Source organism: Dioscorea cayenensis, chromosome 7 (genome assembly GCF_009730915.1).
Source record: "Dioscorea cayenensis subsp. rotundata cultivar TDr96_F1 chromosome 7, TDr96_F1_v2_PseudoChromosome.rev07_lg8_w22 25.fasta, whole genome shotgun sequence".
NCBI classification, from domain to species: Eukaryota; Viridiplantae; Streptophyta; class Magnoliopsida; order Dioscoreales; family Dioscoreaceae; genus Dioscorea; species Dioscorea cayenensis.
In genome coordinates, this window is record NC_052477.1 from 12,298,215 (window position 1) to 12,309,636 (window position 11,422).

Here is an 11,422-nt window from a genome sequence, read left to right on the forward strand (position 1 = left end):
GACTATGAGGAGACTTTTGCCCCTGTAGCTCACATGCACACTGTTCGTACATTAGTTGCTGTTGCTGCTGTTCGTCGGTGGGTTCTTCATCAACTTGATGTGAAGAACGCCTTTCTTCATGGGGACCTGAAAGAGGAGGTCTACATGACTCCCCCTCCTGGCCTTCAGGTGCCTCCAGGATCTGTTTGTCGTCTTCGTCGCGCTCTCTATGGTCTCAAGCAGGCTCCCTCGTGCACGGTTTGAGAGATTCAAGATCTGATTGTTGAGGTCTCTGGATTTACTCCGAGCATCCATGATCCCAGCGATCTTTATTCATTCTTCATCTCGTGGCGGACCATTCTTCTTCGTATGTGGATGATATGATTCTTCATCGGTGATGATTACGCTCATATTACTTTTTGTGAAGCGAAGCGTGTGAGACCTTCTTGATGAGTGATCTAGGTCCGCTTCGTTATTTTTCGGGTATCGAGATCACATCTCATCTTGATGGTTATCGATTATCTCGTGACAGTTACACTCTTGATCTTCTTGCTCGCCTCGGGCTGACCGATACTCGATCTTGCCAGCTACACGATGGAGTTGCATTTGCGACTTCGTGCTCGATGGGACTCCATTACCGGATCCTACTAGCTTCTCGGCATCTTGTTGGTAGCTTGGTATACCTTCTTGTCACCCGTCTCGACATCTCTCATGTCGTGCACATTCTCGGTCGGTTTGTTGCGGCTCCCACCATCGTTCATTATGGACATCTACTTGGGTCCCTGCGATATCTTCGTGGCACCGTCTCGCGTGGCTTGTTCTACTCACATCAGTCCACTCTTGACTCACAGGCCTACTACGATGCTACTTGGGCCGGCTCACGATGATAGGGTCTCGCATCACGCTCACTGTATCTTTCTTGGGTCTTCACTTGTTGTTTGGAAGACTAGAAACAACAGACTATTGCCAAGTCCAGATGCTAAGGCGAGGTTCGTGCTTTGGCTTCTCATGCACGGGAGGTGCTTTGGATTCGCTCCATTCTAGAGGATTTTTGGTGTACCGATTCATTCTCCCTATACCTATTCACCTGTGATAGTGCAGGGAGCCCTTCGATTCTTTCAGCGATCCGGTCAAGCATGAGTCGACCAAACACATTGGTGTGGATGCACACTTCACTCGTTGTCACGTCCGGTGCTCATCTCGTGTCGCTTCATTATCTTCCCTACCGAGGTTCGGTGGGTCGATTTTTTTCACTAAAGCCCAGACACGTGATCAGCATCTATTTATGTTGTCCAAACTCAAGACACATGATCCGCCTTGAGTTTGAGGGGGGGTGTTAGCTATGTGTATGTATATTAGATGTATGTATGTATATACTTGCGTATACCTGTATACTTAGCTTCTATATGAAGCCCCTCTGATCACACTTATTCTATATACATGAAATGAGTATTGATCCACTCCTTCTTTCTTTCATTTATCCTTCTTCTAACAAGTTTGTGTGTATATCTGCATCTATATCTGTAGTTTTGGTACTCTAATAATATAAAGCTACATAAATCTTTGTAAATATTTTTATCTTAATTTTTTTCCTGTAAATATATGCGAGAGAGAGGAGAAAAATTATTGATTGAAGAGCGATGATGTTGAAGACAATGATCACAAGTCTATGAACCAAAAATGAGCGAGAGGATTGAAACTCAAATGCAAGAGGACTCTATTTGTCCATGTACTAGTTCAGTCACTGAGAACAATTCGGAGAAATGCTCAAAACCTCGGAAATCACAATCATGTGAAGTCACTAGCTCTAATACAACAAAGCGAGGATCGAGAATCAACAAAAGGTAGTAATTCTATTACTTAAATAGTTACAATTCATAGTAAAAATAATTCTTTGTTTCATTCATTGAACATTATAAATTAAACACTCGAACAAATGAGTGCTTCGATGGGACTTTGTTCAAAATGAATTAATATTAAAGTTCAATTAAAACCAATGTTTCATTGAAGATTAGCAATAGAACTAACACTTTGAATAACTTGGATTTTATAGGATTGTTTGGCTTCTCTTGATGATGTATCTCTCCAAGCAAAACTAGAGAATTCCAAGAGGAAGTTCATTGAAAGACAACAAGAACAAGGTGTGTTTCTGAGTTTATGCATCCATATATATATATATATATAATTTAGTATTCTAATAATTCAAATCTATATAAATCTCTTTAAATCTTTTAATTTTAATATTCTTTTTTTAAATATCTGCAGAAAAGAAGAGGAGAAAAATACAGTTGATTAAACCACAAGCTCTTTCGAAACAAGAACAACAACAAATTAGAAAACAGAGTTTATTTAAACCAAAGAGAAGACTTGGAGTGATGATCAAATTCTAGTAAGTAGAAATTAAAGAAACATTGAAAGACACATGGTATTGTTATGTATTTTTTTACTTTGAGAAATTATTGTCCTTTTTTAAGTATACAAACACTGATTTTTGTTGAGCCTCGTTTATAGAAAATAATGAAAATTAAAATTTTTTCATTTATAAATATATATAGTTTTATGATCACAAAAAAACAAAATTGTCAAATCATGCTGAGTAGATTTAGGTGAATTTTCTATTGCTATTTCCTTGATGATTGTTGCCTCTGTAATCACTAACACATTATATTTCTTCTTCATCTTTTTTTTAATCTTTATTTTTAATAATAATAAAGTAATTACTCAAATAATTACCCTGATTATATGCAGGTGAATGTGCTTTTGAGGGCCTAGCATTGTTTGGGAGTCTCTTAGTCTAGAAAAATGACATTTGTCGATTTTAATTTCTTTCTTGAGTCTATCATTGGTTTTACTTTATTTTTTGGTTCCTTCACACATTTTTAGAGCGTCCAGTCTTTACTATATAGCGATCTAGATGCTTAGAGAAAGTTGTTGTGAATAGAAACTTATTTTGACCATGTGTGTGAAAGCTAGTATTTAAAGGGAGGAAAGAGCTACCGCCCTTATAGTGTGAAAGCCGCTCTAAGGTAAATGGACACTATGCTTGAGGAAAGTGTGCTTGATGATTTACCTGGAGTGAGGGCTACCTCAAGGGATGTGTGAAAGCTATTGTTCTAAGGGCGGAAATAGCTACCACCCTTATTGTGTGAAAGCCACTCTTATAATCGGATACTATGCATTACAAGTGTGTTTTTGATGATAAAAGAGAGAAAGGGCTACCTCAAGGGATGAGTGAAAGCTACTGTTCTATGTGCAAAAAGAGCTACCTTTTTTGATGTGTGAAAGCTACTCCTGAGTAATTCGATAGTATGCAGCATCAATGTGTAGTTGTTAATTTTCCCGAGAGAAAGGGCTACCTGAGGGGTTGTGTGAAAGCTACCGACCTCATTGTGAAAGCTACCTCATTGTCTAATAAGTTTTTGGTTTGCATAACTTGATCCGAGTCGAAGGAAAGTGAAGTAGGAAGGACTGAATGGTTACACATGGGTGGAACCATAAATAGGAGTGAAACTTATTCTTTTATTGGGATTGAATGTTTTAGTCGACATTTTGGAATTTTTCTTTGACTATTGAGACTCCCTATTTTTTGAGGTCCATAAAAGAAATTCGCATGAACTCTGAAAGAAGTGTCATGGAGCCAAAGGTATGTATGTATGTATGTATGTATTCTCCTTGTTACATTTCTCTGTTTTTTTTCCCGCAGGCTTCCTGGTAGGAGAGGAATTTATTTTTTATTTGCTTTAGTTCTGTTAGTTTTCTTTGATGCAGGAATTTATTTCTGCTGTAACTTCATTGTTGTGCTATCTTTGATGCAGTGAACCAGGAAGAGTCAGATGCCGTTAAAGTTTGCTAGCATGTGCATCAATAATGAAGAGTTGTTGACTTACAAGGATTGCTGAAAGAGGATATGTTGATTGGCTGCATATTTTAAAAACTTCACTGATTTCTTTCAGCAAATATATGTTGATTGCTGGAAACTTTATTTGCAAAAGAGGCTTGTAATGATATTCATCTTGCTTTATCAACTATGAACTATGAATGCCATATATATATATTCTTCATATCTTTATTCAAATTACAAATACCAGTCAAATTATCAGCAATGCATCAGTAGTTTGTGATTTAATTTCAGTTTGATCATCAGTGTTAATTATTTGGTTTCCTTGACTGAGAGTTGAATATCCAATTTAGATCTTTTTGGTGCTGTGCTTTAATCTGGATGACTTGGAATTTCAGCTAAAATTTATTCATATGTCTGTGGTAATTTGTGTTATTTGCTAATTCATCTTATCTTTGTTTTCTTGTAAACTGATCACAAAAGCAATTGAGTGATTGCTTACCTCACACAAGTTCACATTTTCTTTTCTTCTTGTGAATTGATCACACAAATAATTGGGTAGTGATTTGATACTTTAAGAGAGTTAATGGTACTCTTTCCATATATGTCTCATAAGTCATACCATATTGCTTATAATCCAAACTTATATTAAAAAGGAAATTTTTACTGTACTATTGTTCATCATACTGATGTTTTTTATCCCAACAGGTTTGATGTATCATATAATTGATACATTGTTCAATTATTTAGCTTCATATTGATTTCAGTTTGTGGCACTTGTGCTATTAAGAATTTGGGGTGTTGTGTGAAATGAGTAACTTTTAATGAATGTTGTGGAACTTTGTGTATTAATTGAAAACAAACATTTAATTTTTCTGGTTGTATTATTGATTTACTCTTCTAATTAATTACTCTTAATTACATCAATATGCAAATCATAACAACCATTCGACTAATATATTTCATTCCATTATGTAATCTTTAAACTTGGAATGAAGTTTTCCTTGAGTCCTGCGAATACTCCTTCGAGCACAATAGTCTCTATCTCCTGACGAGTCCTGTGCAACAGGACATGAGAGGAGATGAGAGGAGAGGAGAGAAAGGAAAGAGAGAACTGAGAAGTGATGTGTGAGGCCGGAGAGGACTGCAGGAGATGATTTCTAAGTAAAAGCATTAGCAATTTAGCATTTGGAGATAAAAGAGTGATTCTGTCTTCTCAAGCAATACAATGCTTCTTGTGTTTAGTCCCAAACCCTCTGAAGACTGGAGATGATGATGATGATCAGGGCTCTGGGTTGGAGCCTTTTGAGTTTTCCATGGTTAATAGGTCTTTTTTTGAGACTTTTTTATTTATTTTATTTGGGCATGGGATTTTTGGGGATTTATTGAGTTAATGTATGTGTTAGTGATGGGGATGATGATGATGATGATGTGTTGTGAGGAGATTGAAGTGGAGGGATGAGTATTGTTTAAGTGAACAGTGAAATTAAGGAGATGAGTGTTGGTGTTGTTGGGCTGGAGACTTGGGGTTAACAACATCGGACAGATGCATGTTCTCCTTATATTAATTATCAAGGTTTTGGACCTGCCAAGGTGGCTGATGATGAAGTCTATTGATCGATCAACTTTTTTGTGTTTTTTATAAGCTGCTCCTTCCTTGTTTTTGTGTTTTTTAGTTTTTGCTATTTCCTTTTGCCCTAGTTGGCCTGTATTCGTTATTCCTTTCAAACTAGTTTTTTATTTGGTTAATAATAAGCTCTTGGAGCTCTTTCTTCAAAAACCTGTGTAATGGTTTCAATTACTCAGAGGACTAATGAATAATGAAGTATTTACTGCTGTTATTTTGGTCAGAATTTATTTGTAACATGGTTTTTCAGTTGATGAGAAGGTTAGGAGATGATGATGATGATGATGATGATCAGAGCTCTGGGTTGGAGCCTTTGAGTTTTCCATGGTTAGTTATTTATTTTATTTGGCCATGGGATTTTTTTTTTTTTGGGATTTATTGAGTTAATGAATGTGTTAGTGATGGGGATGATGATGATGATGATGATGATGATGATGATGTGTTGTGAGGAGATTGAAGTGGAGGGGATGAGTATTGTTTAAGTGAACAGTGAAATTAAGGAAATGACTGTTGGTGTTGTTGGGCTGGAGACCTGGGGTTAACAACATCAGACAGACATCGGAGGTGGAGGAAATGAAGTCTATTGTATTGTGTTTTTTAGTTTTTGCTATTTCCTTTTGCCCTAGTTGGTCTGTATTCGTCATTCCTTTCAAACTAGTTTTTTATTTGGTTAATAATAAGCTCTTGGAGCTCTTTCTTCTTCTTCTTCTTCTTCAAAAACTGAGTAATAGCTTCAATTACTCAGAGGACTAATGAATTGGAATAATGAAGTATTTACTGCTGTTATTTCAGTTGATGAGAAGGTTAAGAGTCCTTTTTTTTTGGTGCCTTTCATTAATTGGGTTTCTTTTGTTGTAAGTTGTTTGATGTTAGTTCATGTGCAAACATAACCTTTGTTGGTTCTTAATGTGATTGACCAATGTTCAGAAAAAATTCATTAGAAAAGCCATAATTACTTAAAAATTCGTCACGCTTACAAATAAAATACATTTGAAAGGCAGTGACCACTTTCGATCCGGGTCACAGCTTCGAACAACAAAGAGCTCGAGCTTGCTGGCTAAAAATATATAAATAATTTCAATCCATTACCTCGGTTGTCGTCGTCGTCATCTTGGCAGTGTTCGTTCTGGTTCTATCTATTGATGACAAGTGAGGGGCTTGCAATGCCGTCGTGGTGATCTATCTTACTCCTTTCCTTGCATCCTTTTTTTGTGTTTTTCTTGCTTTTTGGTTTTGATATTTGATTTAAATCTAGGAAATGTTGGCTCTGTGTTATGGATTAGAGCTTTTCATTGTGGAGTTTTATTGGAACTGATTGTTGTGTTGAATGATTTGCAGGGCGAGATTGAGCTTGGACTTTTGAGAGTAAGTGTTCATTATCGGTGGTTTTGAACTGATTTAACAATGAAAGGCTTGTTTTTTCTATCTGAATCCATTCTTATTATTGGTCAAGAATGAAATTTTTGTCATGCCTTTTACCAAATATGTTGTTTGTACATTGCTTTTGTTATATATTTTGGTCAATCTCATGTGATTCTAGTTAACAACTGTTTTTGGTAAAAATCAATCCATGCTCAAGAGAATGTTAATATGTTGTTTATACATTGTTTTTGTTTTATATTGTGTTCAATCTCTTGTGATTCTTGTAATGCAGCAGTCTGGCCATTTCTAGTTGAACGAGTTCTGTTTCCTGAGTTCTTTAATTTAGGAAAAACATATCATTTTCTCGATGCTCATAAGATGTACTCTGACAAATAAGTGTTTGCTTCTAATAAGAGGATATCCAGCACCAATATTTGTTTTGAGAAATTAGTTATTAGTTCTTTCATAACATAATCTTGTGATGATGCTATGAAAATAGCATCATTTAATTGATACATCAATTTCTTGTGATGATAATTTGTGGCTAGCAGATTTTGATGCATCCATTTATTTCTGCTGAACAGGCTTTGTGTTCGGCTGCCAGAGTATATCTATGCTTCTCCATCAATTGGATGATTAGCTTGCAAGGAAATCAAATTTAATGGATGCTAATCAAGTCCTGTGATTTTTGTGAGAGCTCTGTTCACCAACCAGACTACAGAGACATCAATTGGAAACTTAATGCAACCATGTGGCAATCTGTATGGTATTGGTGGAAGTGATTCTAAGTTTCTCATTTTTAAATATTGATGTTGGCTGGTTTACCTTGTGACACTTATGGCAGTATGCAGCATCTTTGATTAGTGGTTCTTTCGATGAAGCGCGGATGCTTAAGAATGTTGAAGCATGTGAATGGTTAACAGGCGCAATTCCTAACCTTGAAGTGCCAAATCTGAATCCATGCTATGCTAACATGCGAGCTGTATGTGTGCTATCCCTTGTTTGAAATGCCAATTATTCCTGGTCAGGGATCCATCACTTTTCTTTTGGTTGCACAGAATGAAGAAGTAATCCATTTTTGCATGACAAATATCACTTACTTTTTCATGTCATACCAAATAACTCTTTGATGCATAGCCATATTACATATTCTGCTGGCAAACGAATATATTATATGCTGGAAATAAACTGCTATTGGAGATAAGTATTTGGAGCTACAATAGTTCCTGAAAAGTAATTGAAGAGTATTCTCCTATTCTTTTTATCTTCCTTCAAATCCTACTATAAGGCTCAAAACAATGAAATAGGCATGAGCAGTAATTGAAATTGAGCTTAAGTTAATAGATTCAATTTCCCGAAATGCTACTCCAATTTATTTATTGCTACTCATTGTTCCTTTAACAAGTTCAATCATTGATATTGACAAGTTATTTTTAAAATGATTGCATAGGTTAAGGAAAAACGTGCTGACTTAGAAAAGTTAAAGGGCACTTTTGTTTGTGGGGCTTCAGGGATCTTAAGGAAATATTTTGGCAGTTTAGTAGATTTTATGATAAGCGACAAGAGTCATTTTTCACAGGTAAATTTGCAGCTTAATTTTGTTCTAGCAGTTTACACCAATAAATTTTGATATTTAAATCCGAGTTTTTAAACCATGCAGTGAGGACAGTTGAAGAGGCCTGATCATGCAGATCTGAGGTACAAATGTCGGACCTATGCATGGCTTAAATTTTGATATTTAAATCTCAGTTGATGCGGCAGGATTTGTGAGTCAGTTAATTGATGATTTGGAGTCCAGAATTTCAATGCAGTTTGGCAGGGTAAGCGTAGTTTTTGTTTACACTTCCATGGATCAACTCCTTCAAACATTTGGAAATGCTCTCATTATGGTAACTTATTGTGATCTTAGTTTGTTGAAGAAGCTTGCCATCAGATAGAGAAATGAGCTTAATGTCTGACAAATGGGACAGCTATCTTATATCCAAAAGGTAAACTTGATGAAATTTTTAATCTTTAAATTGTAATCTGGTTTTTCTAAATCTCTAGACTAAGGCTTGAAGATTGACTGATTGAGTTTGATCTAACAAGTCTTTTTCTCAGTTAGAATATGTCAGCCTATTGTTGCTACTAGGTGCTAACTTCTAAGACTTAAAATATAATTGAATGAAGACATGAAAAGTCTAAAATGTTACTTAAAAAATAGGCTATGTTTGATACCAGGAAAATAGTCCAGTCCTAATCCACACTAATTTATGTAGCTGCCAAATTTAATGCTTGAGACCTTCTCAATTTTATGTTCACTTTCTATGTTGTTACTTTTACGCTTGTACATTAATTGTCATTATCCCAACTAATTGATGTCTACATATTAATACTAACACAAAAATCACTGCATCATCATGTATCCCTTTAGCCTGCTTTTTGGGTTGCATCATATTCTAGACAATTTAAAAGCAGCGACTAGGAGTTCCACAATGGTGGCTCAAGTAGCTAGTGCTCTTTTTCTTTCACGGATATGTTTTTGTTTGTTCCTCCTATTAACAGTATTGTGCACTATTTGGTTTGAACCAAATTAATCAACCAAAACAAGTCAATTTAGTGTAGTTGGTTTGATTTGATATTTACATCATTTTGTTCAGTTTAATATTTTGATATTTTGGGGTATGCAGTTGTTCAATTTTGGGTTTTATAAATTCAACCTGAGGTGTTGAACCCACCGAACAAGTTAAACCTTTAAAATGTTTAAGTTGGGAGCTATTTATAAACTGAATCAAAAAATTTTGGTCTATCCTCCTCAAAGTCTTGGAGGCCCCAAGCCTTAGTCTCTTGAAAACCAAACCGAATAAACTGAAATGACCAAAAGCCAAGCCCAAAATTTTGTAGGAATTAATATTGTGAAAAACTGCCTGAACTAAGCAGAGCTGCTGAACTTCATATGGTCGAGTTTTGGTTTTTCTGTTTATTTTTATGTTAAAAGTGGATAAAGCACAAATCATTAATCTGTTTATTCAAAATATTGGCCAGTTGTTATTAAAAAGTATGAAAGCTGAAAATTTTCATTTTGTTTATTTATTTTGTTAAACTTGAATTGATTGGGTGCATACCCTACCTATCAATAAGGTTGGTAACATGGGGTTCGAAATTTGGTTATGCTTGTGCAGTCACATTATTCCATATTTTAGTAGTCTTTATAATTCGGTTTTGACAGATCACTTGAGTAGTTTGTTCTAGTTAATACAAAAGACACCATCATTCATTATCATATGATTGATTTCTGATATTGGATTCTATTTGAACACTATAATGTTCTTGTTTTTAATTTGCTTTTATGGTTAAACATGTTGACTGATGTAAGATTTAACCAAAGCATTATTGATCTTCACTGAATATTCCTGTTTTTTCTCTTTTGTCCTTAAGGTTTTGCCGCTATGTCGCTTTGTAAGGATGGAACAGCCATCTGAACCATCCAGTTTGGTTGATGTAGGGAAAATTGTGAGAATGAGAAACAATGTCCCCACTTTAGCTTAGAGTTTAATCAGCTTGCTGACCTCACTTAACAATGCCATCCTGACTAATTTCTGAACTCCTAACTTTCCAATGACAGCTGAAGAGTTCCTCTAGGTTTTAAATTGGTACATAAGTTGAGTGAAAAGGATGCTAATGATATTGGAACAGTTAAGCATGATATTTTTGCGACATTGGTGAATTGTCAACAGACCCAAAATAATAACGACATTTTAACTTCTGAGAATTGTAAACTGCAGAACGGGTTATGAGCAGTTTCCATCATTGTCTAAATAGTCCCTAGATAAAAATTCTTTCATTTTACTTTTCTTAATCTGTCATGTCAGGATTAACCTCCTTTAATATCTGTGCTTTAAATTACCTGTTCTGTTAGACACACTTCCTTTGGAAGCTTCCAGCCTTTATGATTTGGCCAATGTGGTACAACGCGCAAGTTCTATCACCAGGCTGAGTGAATCATCACGAGCAAGCTTGTACGCCATCAGCAGTCATTTTACGTTGTATGTTTCTATCACCTGAAGAAAAAGTTGTGATATTAAATTTATCCACGCCTCCTTTTGCTGGATCTTTAGAATCTTCATTATGTTTGAAGACAAATGATTCATTAACAATATCCTTATTTTTTTGCAACAATTTGAAAAATTATTCAGTTTGCTCAGAAAATAATAGAGATTTGATGGCTTTTTACAATCACACCTGAGGGTAATTAACTGTGAGAAACACCTTCGTTATGTTGTTTACAAAAATTCTTGTAGTTCTCAGAGAAACGGTGCTTTTCCTTGGTTCCGCAACTCCGAATTTTAGAAACTACTTACTGAAAGAAGTATATAAAGCAGCATAATAAAGCAGGTATGCTTAGGCTCAGAATCACAAAACCATAGTATTCAAAAGTGACTAGCTGTCTGTTTATTCACCCTAACTTGCAGTAGTAACGGAATCTCTAACATTGTCCAATTCTCAATGTGGCGTTTGATTGCTGTGCCTTAACATATTGGCAGTTTGTGTCGGCACGTTAGTAGTGCACTAATTCTATAATATCTCCGGCCCTTCTTTTTTTCCATTATTTGCTATCATAATCATAATCTAAAGGT

General features: G+C 35.5%; 2 long non-coding RNA genes across 6 annotated transcripts; both read left to right on the forward strand.

Annotated features, from left to right (window-relative positions):
* The first annotated feature begins 2,032 nt into the window (after nt 1-2,032).
* LOC120265954 lies at nt 2,033-3,167 on the forward strand. Its single transcript, XR_005537821.1, has 3 exons — nt 2,033-2,120; nt 2,245-2,368; nt 2,728-3,167. It is a non-coding gene; the product is annotated as an uncharacterized LOC120265954 (long non-coding RNA).
* Nucleotides 3,168-5,712: 2,545 nt separating this feature from the next.
* Nucleotides 5,713-8,746, forward strand: LOC120265642. Of its 5 annotated transcripts, none has more exons than XR_005537705.1 (7): nt 5,713-5,771; nt 6,783-6,809; nt 7,391-7,572; nt 7,651-7,788; nt 8,257-8,385; nt 8,467-8,626; nt 8,716-8,746. It is a non-coding gene; the product is annotated as an uncharacterized LOC120265642 (long non-coding RNA). The 5 variants fall into 5 exon arrangements; XR_005537703.1 differs by having other exon boundaries at nt 7,391-7,567; XR_005537706.1 differs by having other exon boundaries at nt 7,391-7,567; nt 7,658-7,788.
* The last annotated feature ends 2,676 nt before the right edge of the window (nt 8,747-11,422 follow it).